Here is a 16,599-nt window from a genome sequence, read left to right as displayed (position 1 = left end):
GTCTTGCCAGCAGTGAGAAGTTAGCAAGACTCACCAGGCATCCATCCCTTGGGGGTCACGAACAACTGTCTTAGCACACTCAATGTCATCTGTGATGTCGTCATCTGTGAAAGCTGTTGAAAAAATTAGCGGAAAGGAGGGTGTTTGGTTTTCTAAAGAGCTTTTTTCCTATCTCCCAGGATACTTGGAGTTAAGGTCCAACAGCATATACGGTATATTCTTCTGTCACACTCCTTTGCCACCCAAACAGCCTGAGCTGCACATTTAGGGGATTTGGGGTTCAGGGGCTGGCACAAGGGAGTCTGGGGATGGAAATCATTGTGAGGCAACAAATAAACAGAGAAAAAAGAGAAGCTTTTGGAGACAAAAAAGGGACCAGTATAGAACTTTAATATCACAGCCGTGCTCAATGTCATTCTTGGCCAGCTGCCCTCTGCTTTTAGGGCTCTGTTCTGTTATTCTAGTGCAGGGGCTCTCAAAGGGTGTGGTGGCAGAGAATGGCAACTGGGGTGGGAAGATTCAAGGACAATATTATATTTGGGGAAGGATTCATGTTCTTATGTACAGTAGCTGCATTGTTTTCTACTTTCTAGATGTCCTATTATCATATTATAAAGCAGTTGTGTTCTATGTTGTAAATCAAGCACTGCTAGTTGTTTCTCTCCCCTGTCCCATGTAATTCTTATCAATAAAAAATTCAGTGTGGTGCAAGCAAATTTTTATTCTGAAAGTGTGCCCCAGAGTTCCCCCCTCAGTTTCACATTTTTCCAATCTCGAATTCAGTTCACGACATTTCTGCTGCAATTTGAAAAAACCCTAATAATAATAAATTCCTAATTTATTTCAGTGTGAATTTCTCATAAAAACACATTTTTGTATGCACTTTGAAATTATGTACACATTTTAAAAAGCAATTTCCTCTAATAAAAGGCATTTTTGTATGTTATTTTAACTAATACATTATCTTTATGCACACTTTCTTTAATATATGCATTTTTGCAAACATTGGTTGGAGAAGTGCACCACAACATTCAGGTTAGTGCAGATTTCAAAGGGTATCTGTGTTTCAATTTGTGTCCTGTATCATAAAGTGTGAATAGATTTGTCTTTAAAATGCTAATGAAATTGACTACCTTCCACCATTCCTACTGGAGACCAGTAACATCAAACCCTCCTAGTGTCCCTGTTTTCCAAGGATGTCCCAGGTTTACAGAAGCCGTCCCAGTTTCTGATTTGATCCTAGAATGTCCCGCTTTTCCTTAGGATGTCCCCATTTTATCAGAGAAATGTTGGAGGGTATGGAGTTAACCAACCCCTGAGCCATCTGAAGGCAGCCCTGTATAGGGACGATTTTAATGTTTAATATGTTGGAAGCTGCCTAAAGTGGTGTCAGAGCTGCCCGAGGTCCCAGCTCACAAAGGACCAACGCCGGTTCGTTGTTATGTACGAAAGTCTTTATTGAAGTTCAGTTTCGCTTTCACAGCCGCAGCGTGCAGCTCTACGTCTCAAACTCTAGACCGCTGAAGCTCCGTCTGAATCTCCTCCCCCCAGACACCAGTTTAAGACTCTAGCCTTGCTCCACCTCTTCCTTTGCTCTTTCCTCCTCTGGTTCCGCCTGTCCGTCGGGGTCTCGCCCTTCCTAGACTCTTCTGACGCTGAGTCCCCTGAGTCTTCCCCCTGCCTCCGGCGGGCTTTAGGACCTGGTTCCCAATCCGGGTTTTCTGCTGTCCCGGGCGCCTGTACATTCGAACTTGGCGCGCGCGCCCAGCCGGCAACCTTCCTCCTGACCGTTACACTGCTCCTGTCACTGCTTCCCCCTTCGGGGAGGCTAGCTGGACCTGACCTCCCCTCCGTTCCCCCACTCTCCGATAGAGGCGTGGTCAGCCCTGACTCATCTTCTCTTCCCGCTGGAGGAGACGCTGGTCCTGACACATGGGACTCTTCCCCCCCACTACGCTCTGGTGGGGAAGCTGGTCCTGATTTCCCGCTGCTCCCTTGGGAGTCCCCGCTGGCCCCTTGTTTCTGGTGCATCCCCCCTGGGACCCCCCTTGCCCTGACCATCGGCGCCCCCTTCTGGGAATCTTCTGATTCGCTGGAGAAGCTCATGGAATCTCTCGGGTCACTGTCATACTCCCCTATGCTGCCCTCAGATTCTTCCCCTTCGCTCTCCATTTCCTCTCTCCCCTGTGCTTCTGCTCCTGAGCCCCTGACAAGTGGCAAACGAATCAGTTGGGTGGGGTATAAATAGTAAAATTCTTCTTACTATTATTGAATAGAACAGCTTTATTTTCATCAGAGAAATGCTGAAGGGTGTGTAGCATTTCCCCGAAGAAAGCTGAAAGCATTTTTCAAAAGAGGAACCATTTCTTGTAATATGCCAAAAAAAAGAACCCCAACATCCAGTTTCACCAGCTTGTGCAGTTTTTTTTTCATTGTTTCAAAACCTGTAAAACCTGAATAAACAGTCTATTTCCCATGTTCCACTCTTGCATGTGTTCATTCCTAAGTCTTTTCTGCCCTGTTGCCTCATTTGCCTTAAAAAATCCCAGAAATTCCATATTTAAATATATTTCAGAATATATTTTGCCCCAAAGGCTGCTTTCACATGACCTATTTATTGATTATACATCCTGGTGGTTTTTTGCACAAAGTTTGTGAGCAAATTATACAACATTAATTAGTTACTTTTTTTTTGGAAGCCACCCAGAGTGGCTGGGGAAGCCCAGCCAGATGAGCGGGGTATAAATAATAAATAATAAATTATTATTATTATTATTATTATTATTATTATTATTATTATTCATTCTGAATAGTTTTGGGGGAGCTTATATGATGTTGCAGCAAGCAATTGCTGCCCTCCATTTTCCATTGCATTTCTCTACCACTTTCTGTATTGCAAAAAGTCTGAGTTTTTGATGGTGGCAGGGGTGGGGGAGAAGAGGAAATTATTTTTTTGCACATTAATGCAAAATAAACTTTTGCCAAATCAACAATGGGAAAACCTGAATATGTTGTTATATGATTGAATTCCACCAGAAAAGAGTGAAAGTATGGAAGTGTCCCAAACCCAGGTTTAAATCCAGCGTCTGTTGTGCTTCCTGCCTGTTCCTTCACAAGTCCCTTTCTAGACTTCTTTTATAACAAATGTATGCTTTTTATCATGCAGTGCACATGTGAAAATGCCTTCTTGAGTAGAGACCTGCACTGCAACATTTGGAGAAGTGTGAAATCGGAATGATCTGCACATTAGCCCAGGAGCTGGTTGTGTCAGAGCAGGTCAGGCCACTTCATATGGAACATTACAAAAGGACAAATTCTTCATCTGTCCTGAATTGAACAGAGGAGAAACTGGGGGGTGTTATGCAGATGAAGGGTCACATTCCCTTCTGAGGGCCAAACACCAGTGGTGGTTGAGGCCAGAAGCAAAAGTAGGAAAACAATGGCTACACATTTTATATTTGTACAGAAGGTTAGTTTCTACACAAACTAACAAAAACCTCTCTATGTCCAACCCAGGGAAGCAAGAGTCATTAAAATACAGGACACAATCCAGGTCAAGGTTAGGGTTTATGGTTTAGGGTTAGAGTTAGGGTTAAGGGTTAGGGTTGGGTTAGGGTTAGGGCATATGGGTTAGGGTTAGGGGGTTAGGGGTTGTTTGAATTCCTGCTCCATGATTGCAGTCATGGGATTGTTGTCTTTCACATGACGGTATATGTTCTGACACCACAGAGTGGGAAGTGACGGAGACAGGATGTTTGTGTTACTGTGTTCCGTGAAGTGTGACTATTGTCCTTTGTTCCTTCTCTTTGCTTTCTGATGCTAGAGAGAGAGGGAACCATGTTGCAGTGCCCTGTGTGTGTTTATATGTAAATAAAAGTAGATTAGCCAAAATGCGGAGTTGCTGAGGTCTGTCATGTGAACTGAGCAGACTCTGCGAATCCCTAAGTATGCTGGTGTCGGTTGGCATCGGTCACTGTGATGTTCGAGCTGAAGAAAGCTTTTGAAGCTCCCTGATACAGAAGGGGGGGCATGTCTTCTTCACCCCTTCCGCCGGTCACCAGAGGGTCCGAGGCGATGACCTCAAGGGCACCCAGCCCCACAGCCCCCACACCGTTGCACAAGCACCACACTTTACCCCAAGACCCACAAATAAAGTGCCTTTTCCTCCTTTCCTACACTGATCTGCTATTACGGGCGAAATAAGCCCAAACATCTTATGCCTTCCCTCCCGCTCTATTTTTACAATGGGTAGACCGTGTAAACTTGTATTTCTTATCTTTTGAATGGGTGCGTTCTACCCAATCAGAACCATGCTGTCAGAGGCTCAGGAGCAGAAGCACAGGGGAGAGAGCAAATAGAGAGCGGAGGAGAGGAATCCGAGGCGAGCGTAGGGGAATATGACAGTGACCCGAGAGATTCCATGAGCTTCTCCAGCGAATCAGAAGATTCCCAGAAGGGGACGCCTATGGTAAGGGCAAGGGGGGTCCCAGGGGGGACGCACCAGAAGCAAGGGGCCAGCGGGGACTCCCAAGGGAGCAGCGGAGGATCAGGACCAGCTCCCCCACCAGAGCGCAGTGGGGGGGAAGAGTCACATGAGTCAGGACCAGCCTCTCCTCCAGCGGGGAGAGAAGATGAGTCAGGGCTGACCACGCCCCCATCGGAAAGTGGGGAAACGGAGGGGAGGTCAGGTCCAGCTAGCCTCCCCGAAGGAGGGAGCAGTGACACAAGTGTAACGGTCAGAAGGAAAGTGGGAGGCTGCGCGCACGCGCCAAGTTCAAATGTGCAGGAGCGCGGGACAGCAGAAAACCCGGATTGGGAGCCAGGTCCTAAAGCCCGAAGGAGGGAGGGGGAAGAGTCAGGGGACTCAGCGTCAGAAGAGTCTAGGAAGGGTGAAACCCCGACGAGCAGGCGGACCCAGAGGAGGAAGGAACAGAGGAAGAGGTGGAGTAAGGCTAGAGTCTTAAACTGGTGTCAGGGGGGAGGAGATTCAGACGGAGCTTCGGCGGTCTAAGGTTAGAGACGTAGTGTTGCACGCTGCGCGTGTGGAAGTGAAACTGAACTTCAATAAAGACTTTTATACTAAAGAACGAAGCAGCGTTGGTCTTCTGTGAGCTGGGACCTCGGGCAGCGCTGACATATACCAATCTTCAACAATTTCAGTTAATCCCTTCACCTCCCTCCCCCACAGCCCAGTACTTCCCTCCCCCTGTGTGCGATCTTCTTTACCTACTATTATTTTTGTTATTGTTGCATTATTCACTTTATTTGTTATTCCATCCTTAATATTATCCTAGCTTCTTGCGCCTTTTAAACTTTTTCATATTAATTTTTAAGCTCCAGCACCGACTGTGGTGTTAGGAGTCTTTGGGATAGCAACATTTCCCGGAAGCTGTGTGTGTCTGGCAGGGCTGAAACTAGGCTTTCTGTCACCTGGATCCAAGACCCAGTTTGGCACACACATACCCCAGATGCGTATTTGCATACGTACACATACATACAAACAAACACACACACCTCAACACATTAAAAGATTGCATTTTCATAAGATCAGCCAAGACCCTCTGGTTTCCTTTTAAAATGCCCCCCCCCTTTGAGGCTTTTTGCCACCCACCCATTTTCTTAGTTCTGCGCAAACCCTTTCAAGGAGTTTTGACATGTAAATTAACTCCTGAGTAAGCTTCAACGAGAGTCCTTTCAGTTTTCAACCTTAGCTGTTTCAACACATTCATAGTTCTGAAGGGATCCTAGAATCATAGAACTGTAGAGTTGGAAGGGACCACAAGGATCATCTAGTCCAACTGATTCTCTTCCGCAGCTTCCCACCCCTCCCTCCCTCTAGAATTTCTTTCTCACATAGTAGCAAGCCCACAGGGGATCCTATCTTCTGCTTCACTGGGGAGAGCTGCACAGCCTCTCTGGATTTTCCAACTCTCCTTCTCCCTGCATTGCACATAACACCGGTCTTGAAAGACCTACATTGGCTCCCAGTATGTTTCCGAGCACAATTCATAGTGTTGGTGTTGACCTTTAAAGCCCTAAATGGCCTCGGCCCAGTATACCTGTCAGCGCTGCCCAAGGTCCCAGCTCACACAAGACCAACGCTGCTTCTTCCTCAAGTTCAAAAGTCTTTATTGAAGTTCAGTCTCATTTCCAGACGTGCAGCGCGCAACGCTACATCTATCCGTCAGATCATAGAAGTCCCATCTGAATCTCCGCCCCCCTGACACCAGCTTAAGATTCTAGCTTTACTCCACCTCTTCCTCTGTTCCTTCTTTCTCTGGGTCCTTCTGCTAGTCGGAGTCTCTGCCCTCCGAGATTCTTCTGACGCTGATTCTCCCGACTCCTCCTCCCCCCTCTTTCGGGCTTTAGGACCTGGCTCCCAATCCGGGTTTTCTGCTGTCCCGCGCTCCTCCACATTTGAACTTGGCGCGCGCGCGCAGCCTCCCACTTTCCTTCTGACCGTTACACTTGTGTCACTGCTCCCCCTTTCGGGGAGGCTAGCTGGACCTGCCCTTCCCTCCGTCTCCCCACTCCCCGATGGAGGAGACGCTGGTCCTGACTCCCATGCCTCTTCTCCCCCACTGTGCTCTGGTGGGGGAACTGGCCCTACTTCTCCGCTACTCCTTTGGGACTCCCCTCTGGTTCCCTGTTTATGGATCGTCCCCTCTGGGATTCGCCTCGCCCTTACCATAGGCGCCCCCTCCTGGGAATCTTCTGATTCGCTGGAGAAGCTCATGGAATCTCTCGGTCCACTGTCATATTCCCCTACGCTCCCCTCTGATTCCTCTCCTCCGCTCTCTATTTGCTCTCTCCCCTGCTCTTCTGCTCCTGAGCCTCTGACAATACCTGAAAGAGTGTCTCCACCCCCATCTTTCTGCCCGGACACTGAAGTCTATTGATAAAAAAACAAGAACATAACAGCAAAAAAATGCCTCTCCAGAACTAAATTCTCACCCCAGAAACAACCCCTAACCCAGGCATGGGGAACCTGCCACAGAATCATAGAATTGTAGAGTTGGAAGGGACCATGAGGTTCAACTAGTCCCTCATGCAGGACTCTTTTGCCCAATGTGGGGCTTAAACCCATTAACATCCTTCCTTTCTTCCCCCATTTAGCTGGAGTGATCAAGCAGAGTGGTAAATACCCAGCTGAAATATACTCGGAGTTGAGTGTGGATTTCATGCTCTTTATTCAGCTCATAGTAGTGAGGAATGAAAGTTCCCCCAAAATATCTGCTTTATATACATTATTTACACAATGGGCCGCACATGATTGGCTAATTCTGGGATTCTCCTGTAGGCCAATCAGGTTGTGGATTCACTTCCACCTGGAGCTGAATTGGGTGGTTCCTGCGGACCAATCATACTGCTGCATTGTTCTAGGACCAATCAGACTGCTGCATTCTGAATCCTATTGTTCTAGGACCAATCAGGCTGCTGCCTTTTGGATCCTATTCAACTAAGTACATAACACCCCTCCCCTCCAGTCCTGCCCGGGAGGTTGCATTCATAGTCCTCAAGTGTGCGTTGCAGCCTGGGGTGTTCCCTGGTCAGGGGTTCAGGTTCTGGCTCGTGTTCCAAGGATGCTGGCTGCGATTGGGCTGTTTGGTCTGGCGCAACCGGCTCGCTCAGTCGTGGCTCTGGTTCCGGTGTCCTTTCGGCCTCGCAGGTCCACTCTGTAGTTACTGATTCTGCCTCCCCTGCTGGCCCCTCCTGCTCTATGGGCCTCACTGCCCCACTGTTCCCTTGGGACTCCTCTGACCTGTCCTCCTCCTGGTTTTCTCCTGGGAATCGTCGCCGTAGCTGGTCGCAGTGGCAGCGCCAGCATTGCCTCCCCCCTCCGTTAGCACTTCGTACAACACGGGGCCAGTGACCCTGGTGACTGTGGAGGGTACCCATGCTGGGCCTGCCCCAAAATTCTTTGCGTACACTGGGTCCTGGGCCACCAAGGTCCAGGGGTTCCTGCCTTCCCCCACCACTACCTCATCCCGAGCTCTGTCAGGGTTAAGGTGGTCCAGTCTGATTGCGAGGCGCTGGCCCATTAGTAGTTCAGCGGGGCTCCAGCCAGTCGTTGAGCTGGGGGTGCTGTGCTGTGCTAGAAGGAATGTGGCAAGGCAGTACTCCCAATCCCCTTGCGTCATGCTGCGGAGGGTGTCCTTGGTGGTCCACACCATGCATTCTGCTTGGCCATTGGTGGCAGGGTGGAATGGCGCCAAGCGGATGTGGTGGATGGCGTTCTGCGCTGTGAAGGTCTGGAATTCTCCTGACGTAAATGCGGTTCCGTTGTCTGAGACGAGAGTGTCAGGGAGCCCGTGGGTTGCAAACAGCCTGCGTAGTACCCGGATGGCTCCGGACGTGGAAGTGGATGGTACCAGTGCGACTTCCAGCCATTTGGTGTAGGAGTCCATCACTATGAAGAATGTCTTCCCCTGAAAGGGGCCAGCAAAGTCCACGTGCAGGCGTGACCATGGTGCTCGGGCGAACTCCCACGACTGGATTGGGGCCCTTGGGGGATCTGGGTGGGATTCTTGGCAGGCCTGGCAGTGTTTGACCCAGGCCTCTATCTCTCTGTCAATCCCCGGCCACCACACATAACTCCTGGCAAGGGCCTTCGTTCTTACTACCCCTGGGTGTGTCTCGTGTAGGGCTGTAAGGACCCTTTTGCGGAGAGGCTGGGGAACAATGACCCTGCTTCCCCATAACAGGGACCCCTTGTGGGCCGACAGTTCATGTTTGCGGGTTGTATAGCCAGCGATTTCTGGCCCGGGCTGCTGCTGGGCCATCCCTTCCACACCCAGTACAGGACCCGGGAGATGACCCTATCTTTCTTGGAATGGTGTGCAACTTCTTGTGCCTGAATGGGGCGGTTGGGAAGCAGCTCCAGGCTCATATCCTCTTGCGCGGGCGCTGGGTCGGGGCCTGTTTCCGGTAGTGGTAGCCTGCTGAGGGCGTCCGCGTGGCCCATCGCCTTCCCAGGGCGGTGAATCAGTGCATACTGGTAGCTGGCAAGGAAAATTGACCACCTGAGACAGGAGACAGAACTTGGGAGGTCTGCTTTTCGGGGGCAAACAAGCCAAGCAACAGCTTGTGGTCAGTCACCACGGTAAAGGGCCGCCCGTACAAGAAATCATGGAATTTTTTTACTCCCTTCACGATTGCCAGACCCTCCTTGTCGATTTGTGAGTAGTTCCGCTCAGTTGCGTTGAGTGTCTGGGAAAAGTATGCCACCGGCACCTCTCTTCCATCCGGGAGTTGGTGTCCCAGGACAGCGCCAATGCCGTAGGGCGAGGCGTCGCATGCTAGCACCACCGGCAGCCTCTCGTCAAAATGTGCCAAGACCGAGTTTGAGACGAGCAAGTCCTTGACTGCCTGGAATGTGGCCTCCTGGCGCTGTCCCCACAACCCAGGGGCCCCGCTTGTCCAGGAGTCTGTGTAGGGGCTCCGCTACCGCCGCCTTATGGGGAAGGAAGACATGTGTCAGAGGCTCAGGAGCAGAAGCGCAGGGGAGAGAGCAAATAGAGAGCAGAGGAGAGGAATCAGAAGGGAGCGTAGGGGAATATGACAGTGGCCCGAGAGATTCCATGAGCTTCTCCAGCGAATCAGAAGATTCCCAGAAGGGGGCGCCTTTGGTAAGGGCGAGGGGGGTCCCAGGGGGGAAGCTCCAGAAACAAGGGACCAGCGAGGACTCCCAAGGGATCAGGACCAGTTCCCCCACCAGAGCACAGTGGGGGGGAAGAGTCACATGAGCCAGGATCAGCCTCTCCTCCAGCGGGGAGAGAAGATGAGTCAGGGGTAACCACGCCCCCATCGGGAAGTGGGGGAACGGAGGGAAGGCCAGGTCCAGCTAGCCTCCCCGAAAGAGGGAGCAGTGACACAAGTGTAACGGTCAGAAGGAAAGTGGGAGGCTGCGCGCGCGCGCCAAGTTCAAATGTGGAGGAGCGCGGGACAGCAGAAAACCCGGATTGGGAGCCAGGTCCAAAGGCCCGAAGGAGGGAGGGAGAAGAGTCAGGGGACTCAGCATCAGAGGAGTCTAGGAAGGGTGAGACTCCGACTAGCAGGCGGACCCAGAGAAGGAAGGAACAGAGGAAGAGGTGGAGTAAGGCTAGAATCTTAAACTGGTGTCGGGGGGGGGAGATTAAGATGGAACTTCGAAGGTCTAAGGTATAGACGTAGCGTTGCGCGCTGCGCGTCTGGAAGTGAAACTGAACTTCAATAAAGACTTTTATACTAGAGAAAGAAGCAGCGTTGGTCTTGTGTGAGCTGGGACCTTGGGCAGCGCTGACAGTAAGTTCCATCTCCAATAAAAAGTATTCAACCCTCGCAGCGTGAGTTGGCGCAGCGAGGGGGAAGAACTTGGTGTTTTGCAAGCTCACGAAGATAGGCAAAGATGACTACAGAGGAGAAGGTGACGCAACTGCAGGAGGCAGTCTCAGCGCTTTACGCAGAATTGGCCGCATCTAAGAAAAAGGAAGGAGAAACAGCTGCGCTCTGCCAGGATCTGCAAGCCAGGTGGGACAGTTGGGGAAAGGAGGGGCAGCTAGGAGCCAAGCCGGAGGGAGTTGGCCTCGGGAAAAGGGGGGCCAATATTGTAACCCACTTTGACGGGAACCTGCAGCAGTACCCTAACTTCAGAGCAGAAGTAGTTTTCGCGCTCAAATTGCTTCGGAAAGACTTTAGGGATGAGGAGGAGAAAGTGGGTTTCGTAATCACTCATCTGCATGGGGAAGCTAAGTCGTGGCTGTGAACCTTATTACGCGAAAATGATCCCGCCCTCAAAGATTCAAGCGCCTTTATTGAAGCTATGGACGCTTGCTTTAAATCAACGGTAGATGTGGATGTGGCTTGAAGGGAAATGCATGGATTGCGGCAAGGGAAAGCAACGGTGCGCCAGTATTACTCCCGCTTTTTTGGGTTAGTAAATGTGCTGGGCTGGCAGAAGGACTCAGCTGCCGTCAGGGATCTGTTCTGGGAGGGGCTGAATGGAGCCGTGAAAGATGAGCTGGCGAGGGGAGAGAGGCCCAAAAGCACCACAGAAGTAGTCCAAAGGGCGCTCGCAATTGGGGTGCGCCTGGAAGAACGCCCTTGGAGCAAGGAGGAGGGGCGAAGAGCAAACACGCTAGCCAGAACAACTCCCTTCCTACCCAGAGAGACAGAGCGCGCTCAATCCACACCTCCGCTGGGGAGGGGAGAAGAGCCGATGGAGATAGGAGGTGCCAGGGCTCAGACAGCAAGCAGAGCCCAAACACCAGGAGCAGTCAAGGCGAAGGCTCCTAGAGGGAGCAGGAAGTGTTACATCTGCGACAGTGCACTGCACATGGCCAAAGTGTGTCCCCAGAGGATCCAGAAGCACACTGCAGCCTCAGCAACTGTAAAAGGAGCAATTCAGCAGGAGGAGCAACTGCAGGGAAACGACGGAGCCTGGTTGGAAACAACAGCACTGGGGGTCAACCAGGCGAGTCAGTGAAGCAGTCCCCAGAGATTTTGCAGCCCACAGACCCCCTCCCACCCAAACCAGTGGTGCAACTCACTGCATCGCTCCAGCTGCCCGATGGGCTCACCCTGGAGGTCCCTATTACCATTGACTCTGGTAGCAATGCAGACTTTGTAGGGTTGGACTTCGTCAAGCAGCATCGCATAGCACTCCTGCCAGCCACGATGCCCCTAAATGTTGTCACGGTAGATGGCAGGAAGATACTGGGAGGAGAGGTGGTACAGCAGACATCGCCTCTGGTGATGCAAATTGGGAACCACCGTGAAGTCATCAGCTTCAACGTCACCCACCTGTCGGACACGCCCATAGTGTTGGGCATGAATTGGCTGGATAGGCACAGCCCGGCATTAGCATGGTACCAGCGGCAATTGACCTTCTGCTCTTCCTACAATTGTCAAACAAAAGAATGAATAACATTCCTCTTGCATGCTAATACACATATGGATTTGTTAAATATGATTGAAAGTCGCATACCAGTGATTGTCATGATGATAAAGGGTTAAGATCAGAACTATGATATTGGGAATAAACAACAGAGGAAAATTCAAGAAGAAGAATAAAATACCTTCTCCTACTAGCCAGAACATGGGCAGTCCCATTAAATTATTTAATTTGGAATGTATAATTGGCTTTATTATTTGTGCTATGATGTGGCAAGATTAGATATGTTATTAATGAAAAATTAATAAAAATTATTTTTTAAAAAACAACTTCCATAATCCCATGGTAGCTAGGAGTGATGGGAGCTGGAGTCTAGGGACATCTGGAGGCAATTTAGCTATCCCTGGAGTATGTAGTGCAGTTGAAAACGGCAATAACCTTGGAGAGCAGAAAACACCAAGTGTGGCACCTAGTGGTAGACTACAGCAGGCATGTACAACATGTTGATCGCAAGCCCCCAGTCAACCGTGTTTTTTTCTGGTCGACCTCAGGGCCTTTCTCTGCAACCTTAGATGCAGCAGCAGCAGCCGCTGCCAGTCTCCACAGCGATGCAACTCTGAGCAGCGCGCACATGGGGGGACAGAGGGAGGCACAAGGGAGCTGGGAAAGGTCTGTGTGATGCTGTTGGATGAGGGGAGGTGGGCTTATTGTGGCTTTCTCAATTGGGGAGGGGGCGGCTGCTGGAGACGGAGGGAAGCGTGAGGAGGAGCCACGTGGAGGGAAGGAATAAGGGAAGGAGGGATCAAGATCAGGACCAGCTGCGTGGCCCCCTTTGACAGGGAGGGGCAGGGCAGGCACTATTGGGATCCACATCAGCTTCGAGGCTCCCTTTGACAGGTGGGAGGGAGGAACAGCTCAGCAGCCAGGGTTGTCTTTTTCCCCCAATTTTTTTTATTAATTTTCCCATTTTTTTTAAACAAATGAACAAATAGACAGGCAAACATAAAACACTGGTGATGGGGGCCACATCTTCTGTCACATCTGAGTGCAGCAGCCTACCTTAGAGGGTGCAGCATAGGCTGCCTGGCATATACTCTGGCTCAATAAAACCTCACTGGTTTTGCCCACTTCTCAACATTTGCCATCTAAGACAGCTGCATCCCTTTGCCTAATGCTATGGCCAGGTCTGCTTTCAATCCCACCCTGCCTGTTCCCTAAGATTTTACAGACAACAGATATGCTCCTTGTCTGTATGCTGCAATTAACATCTGCTGAGCTAATTGACTTGGCAGGGAGCTTTTCTTGTCACCATCTTCACCCAGAAGTCCCATAGATGTTATATAGATGCTGAAGGGGAGCTGAAGGAAGCAGTGGTGTGTCCGCTCTTAAAGAAAACTTCACTAGATCCTTCAGACCTATCCAAGGACCGCCCAGTTTCAAATCTTCCATAACTGGGTAAGGTAATTGAGAGAGCGGTTGCTGAACAGCTTGGTAGGTTTCTGGAGGAAACATCGGCTTTAGATTCATTTCAGTCTGGGTTCCGTCCTGGTTTCGGGACTGAGATGGCTCTGGTTGCCCTAACAGACAACTGGATCGAGGCTGGTCGTAGACAACTGGATTGAGGCTGGTCGGGACTGCTGATTCTTTTAGATTTGTCAGCAGCCTTTGACATGGTTGATCATGATCTTCTGGACCACCACCTCGCTGATGTGGGGATACAGGGCATAGCCCATAAATGGCTGTGCTCTTTTATCTCTGGTCGGGGACAGAGGGTGGCGCTAGGGAGGGAGATGTCGTTGCGCCACTCCTTGGTGTGTGGAGTGCCGCAGGGCGCAATCCTCTCCCCGATGCTTTTTAACATCTTTATGCACCCCCTTGCCCAGATTGTCCAGAGCTTTGGGCTGGGTTGTCACCGATATGCTGATGACACTCAGCTCTATCTGCTGATGGATGGCCACACCAACTTGGCCCAAGACACACTGACCAGATGCTTGGAAGCTGTGGCAGGATGGTTTTGTGGGAGCCAATTGAAACTAAATCCTTCGAAGACAGAGGTCCTCTGGCTGGGTCGGGATTGTATGGGGATGAGGGACCAACTCCCTTCTCTTGCGGGGGCCCAATTAGTGCCATTGCCTTCTGTTAAGAGTTTGGGTGTAATCCTTGACGCCTCCCTTTCCACGGAGGCGCAGGTTACAACAACAGCCAAGGCGACATTTTCCCACCTTTGCCGCATCAAGCAGTTGGTCCCTTACCTTTCCCACCCCGACCTGGCCACAGTGATCCATGCGACGGTCACCTCCGGGCTTGACTACTGTAATTCGCTCTACGCGGGGCTGCCCTTGAAGCTGTCCCAGAAACTCCAGTGGGTGCAGAATGTTGCAGCGAGGCTCCTCACAGGGTCTCTGCCATGGGAGCATATTCACCCAGTGCTTTTCCAGCTGCACTGGCTCCCAGTGGAGTATAGGGTTTTGACCTTTAAAGCCCTTCATGGCCTAGGACCCTCGTACCTAGGGGACCGCCTCTCCCGGTATGCCCCACGGAGGACCTTAAGGTACATAAATAGCAACACCCTAGAAGTCACGGGCCCTAAGGAAGTTACATTAGCCTCAACCAGAGCCAGGGCTTTTTCAACACTGGCTCCGGCCTGGTGGAACGCTCTGTCTCATGAGACCAGGGCCCTGCAGGATCTTATTTCTTTCCGCAGGACCTGTAAGACAGAGTTGTTCTGCCTGGCCTTTGACTTGGAGTCAATTTGATTGCCTCCCCCTCTTTCTTTTTCTTTTCTTCTCCTGTGATGAGGTTGCATTTTAATTGTTTTAATGTCGTATTTTAATCTTGTTTTTAAGTTGTATTCATTCAACTCATTTTTATTATTGGTTGTTGGCCACCCTGAGCCCAGCCTTGGGTGGGGAGGGCGGGGTAATAATAATAATAATAATAATAATAATAATAATAATAATAACAACAACAATTCTGTGTTTGGACTATCCTTGAAGCTATATTTGTCAGGAATTGTGCAAGAGCCTTGCCTCTGGACACAGTGAAAGTGGAACTTCCCTCCTCCAGAAGCACATTCATCCCTTTCTCTGTCTTCTACCACCTAGCTACAAGATCTATTATTATTCAGATAAGTTTTCAATTTGCTTTGTTAGGATTTTTAATGGCCAATCCTGCAATTTTAAAGTTGATTTTTAAAAATCTTCTACTCTTGTCTCTTTTATTCAGTGCCAGATTAAACCCTGGGGAGGCCCCAGGCAGTGGAAATCTCACCCCCCTCTCATGTGCCCTCTTGTGGAATAACATTGAACTAAGAAAACTTGATTGTACTATAATTTTCTTTCAAGATCAAATCAATATTATTTTGATCTGTTGTCACAGGCCCCCTAAAAGGCATGGGGCCCATAGATCAGTGCTTACTCTGCCTATTGATAATCTGGCACTGCTTTTATTGTTGTTTAAATTTGTTTTATTATACATCCCATTATTATTATTGTCAGAGGCTCAGGAGCAGAAGAGCAGGGGAGAGAGCAAATAGAGAGCGGAGGAGAGGAATCAGAGGGGAGCGTAGGGGAATATGACAGTGGCCCGAGAGATTCCATGAGCTTCTCCAGCGAATCAGAAGATTCCCAGGAGGGGGCGCCTATGGTAAGGGCGAGGCGAGTCCCAGGGGGGACGATCCATAAACAAGGAACCAGAGGGGAGTCCCAAAGGAGTAGCGGAGGATTAGGACCAGTTCCCCCACCAGAGCACAGTGGGGGGGAAGAGTCACATGAGTCAGGACCAGCTTCTCCTCCATCGGGGAGTGGGGAAACGGAGGGAAGGCCAGGTCCAGCTAGCCTCCCCGAAAGAGGGAGCAGTGACACAAGTGTAACGGTCAGAAGGAAAGTGGGAGGCTGCGCGCGCGCGCCAAGTTCAAATGTGGAGGAGCGCGGGACAGCAGAAAACCCGGATTGGGAGCCAGGTCCTAAGGCCCGAAGGAGGGGGGGAGAAGAGTCGGCGGACTCAGCGTCAGAAGAATCGAGGAGGGCTGAGACTCCGACTAGCAGGAGGACCCAGAGAAAGAAGGAACAGAGGAAGAGGTGGAGTAAGGCTAGAATCTTAAGCTGGTGTCAGGGGGGAGGAGATTCAGATGGGACTTCTACGGTCTGATGCATAGACGTAGCGTTGCGCGCTGCGCGTCTGGAAATGAAACTGAACTTCAATAAAGACTTTTTAACTTGAGGAAGAAGCAGCGTTGGTCTTGTGTGAGCTGGGACCTTGGGCAGCGCGGACAGTAAGTCCCATCTCTCAAAAAACTCTGCAAGCTCACGAAGATAGGCAAAGATGACTACAGAGGAGAAAGTCAAGCAACTGCAGGAAGCGGTCTCAACGCTCTACGCAGAATTGGCTGCGTCTAAGAAAAAAGAAGGAGAAACAGCTGCGCTCTGCCAGGATCTGCAAGCCAGGTGGGACAGATGGGGAAAGGAGGGGCAGTTGGGAGCCAAGCCGGAGGGAGTTGGCCTCGGGAAAAGGGGGGCGAGTATTGTGACCCATTTTGACGGGAACCTGCAGCAGTACCCTAACTTCAGACCAGAAGTAGTTTTCGCGCTCAAATTGCTTCGGAAAGACTTTAGGGATGAGGAGGAGAAAGTGGGTTTCATAATCACTCATCTGCATGGGGAAGCTAAGTCGTGGCTGCGAACCTTGTTACGCGAAAATGACCCCGCCCTCAAAGATTCAAGCACCTT

This window comes from Podarcis raffonei, chromosome 11 (assembly GCF_027172205.1).
Source record: "Podarcis raffonei isolate rPodRaf1 chromosome 11, rPodRaf1.pri, whole genome shotgun sequence".
NCBI lineage: Eukaryota > Metazoa > Chordata > Lepidosauria > Squamata > Lacertidae > Podarcis > Podarcis raffonei.
The sequence above is the reverse complement of the archived record's forward strand: the minus strand, read 5'-3'. Positions refer to the sequence as shown.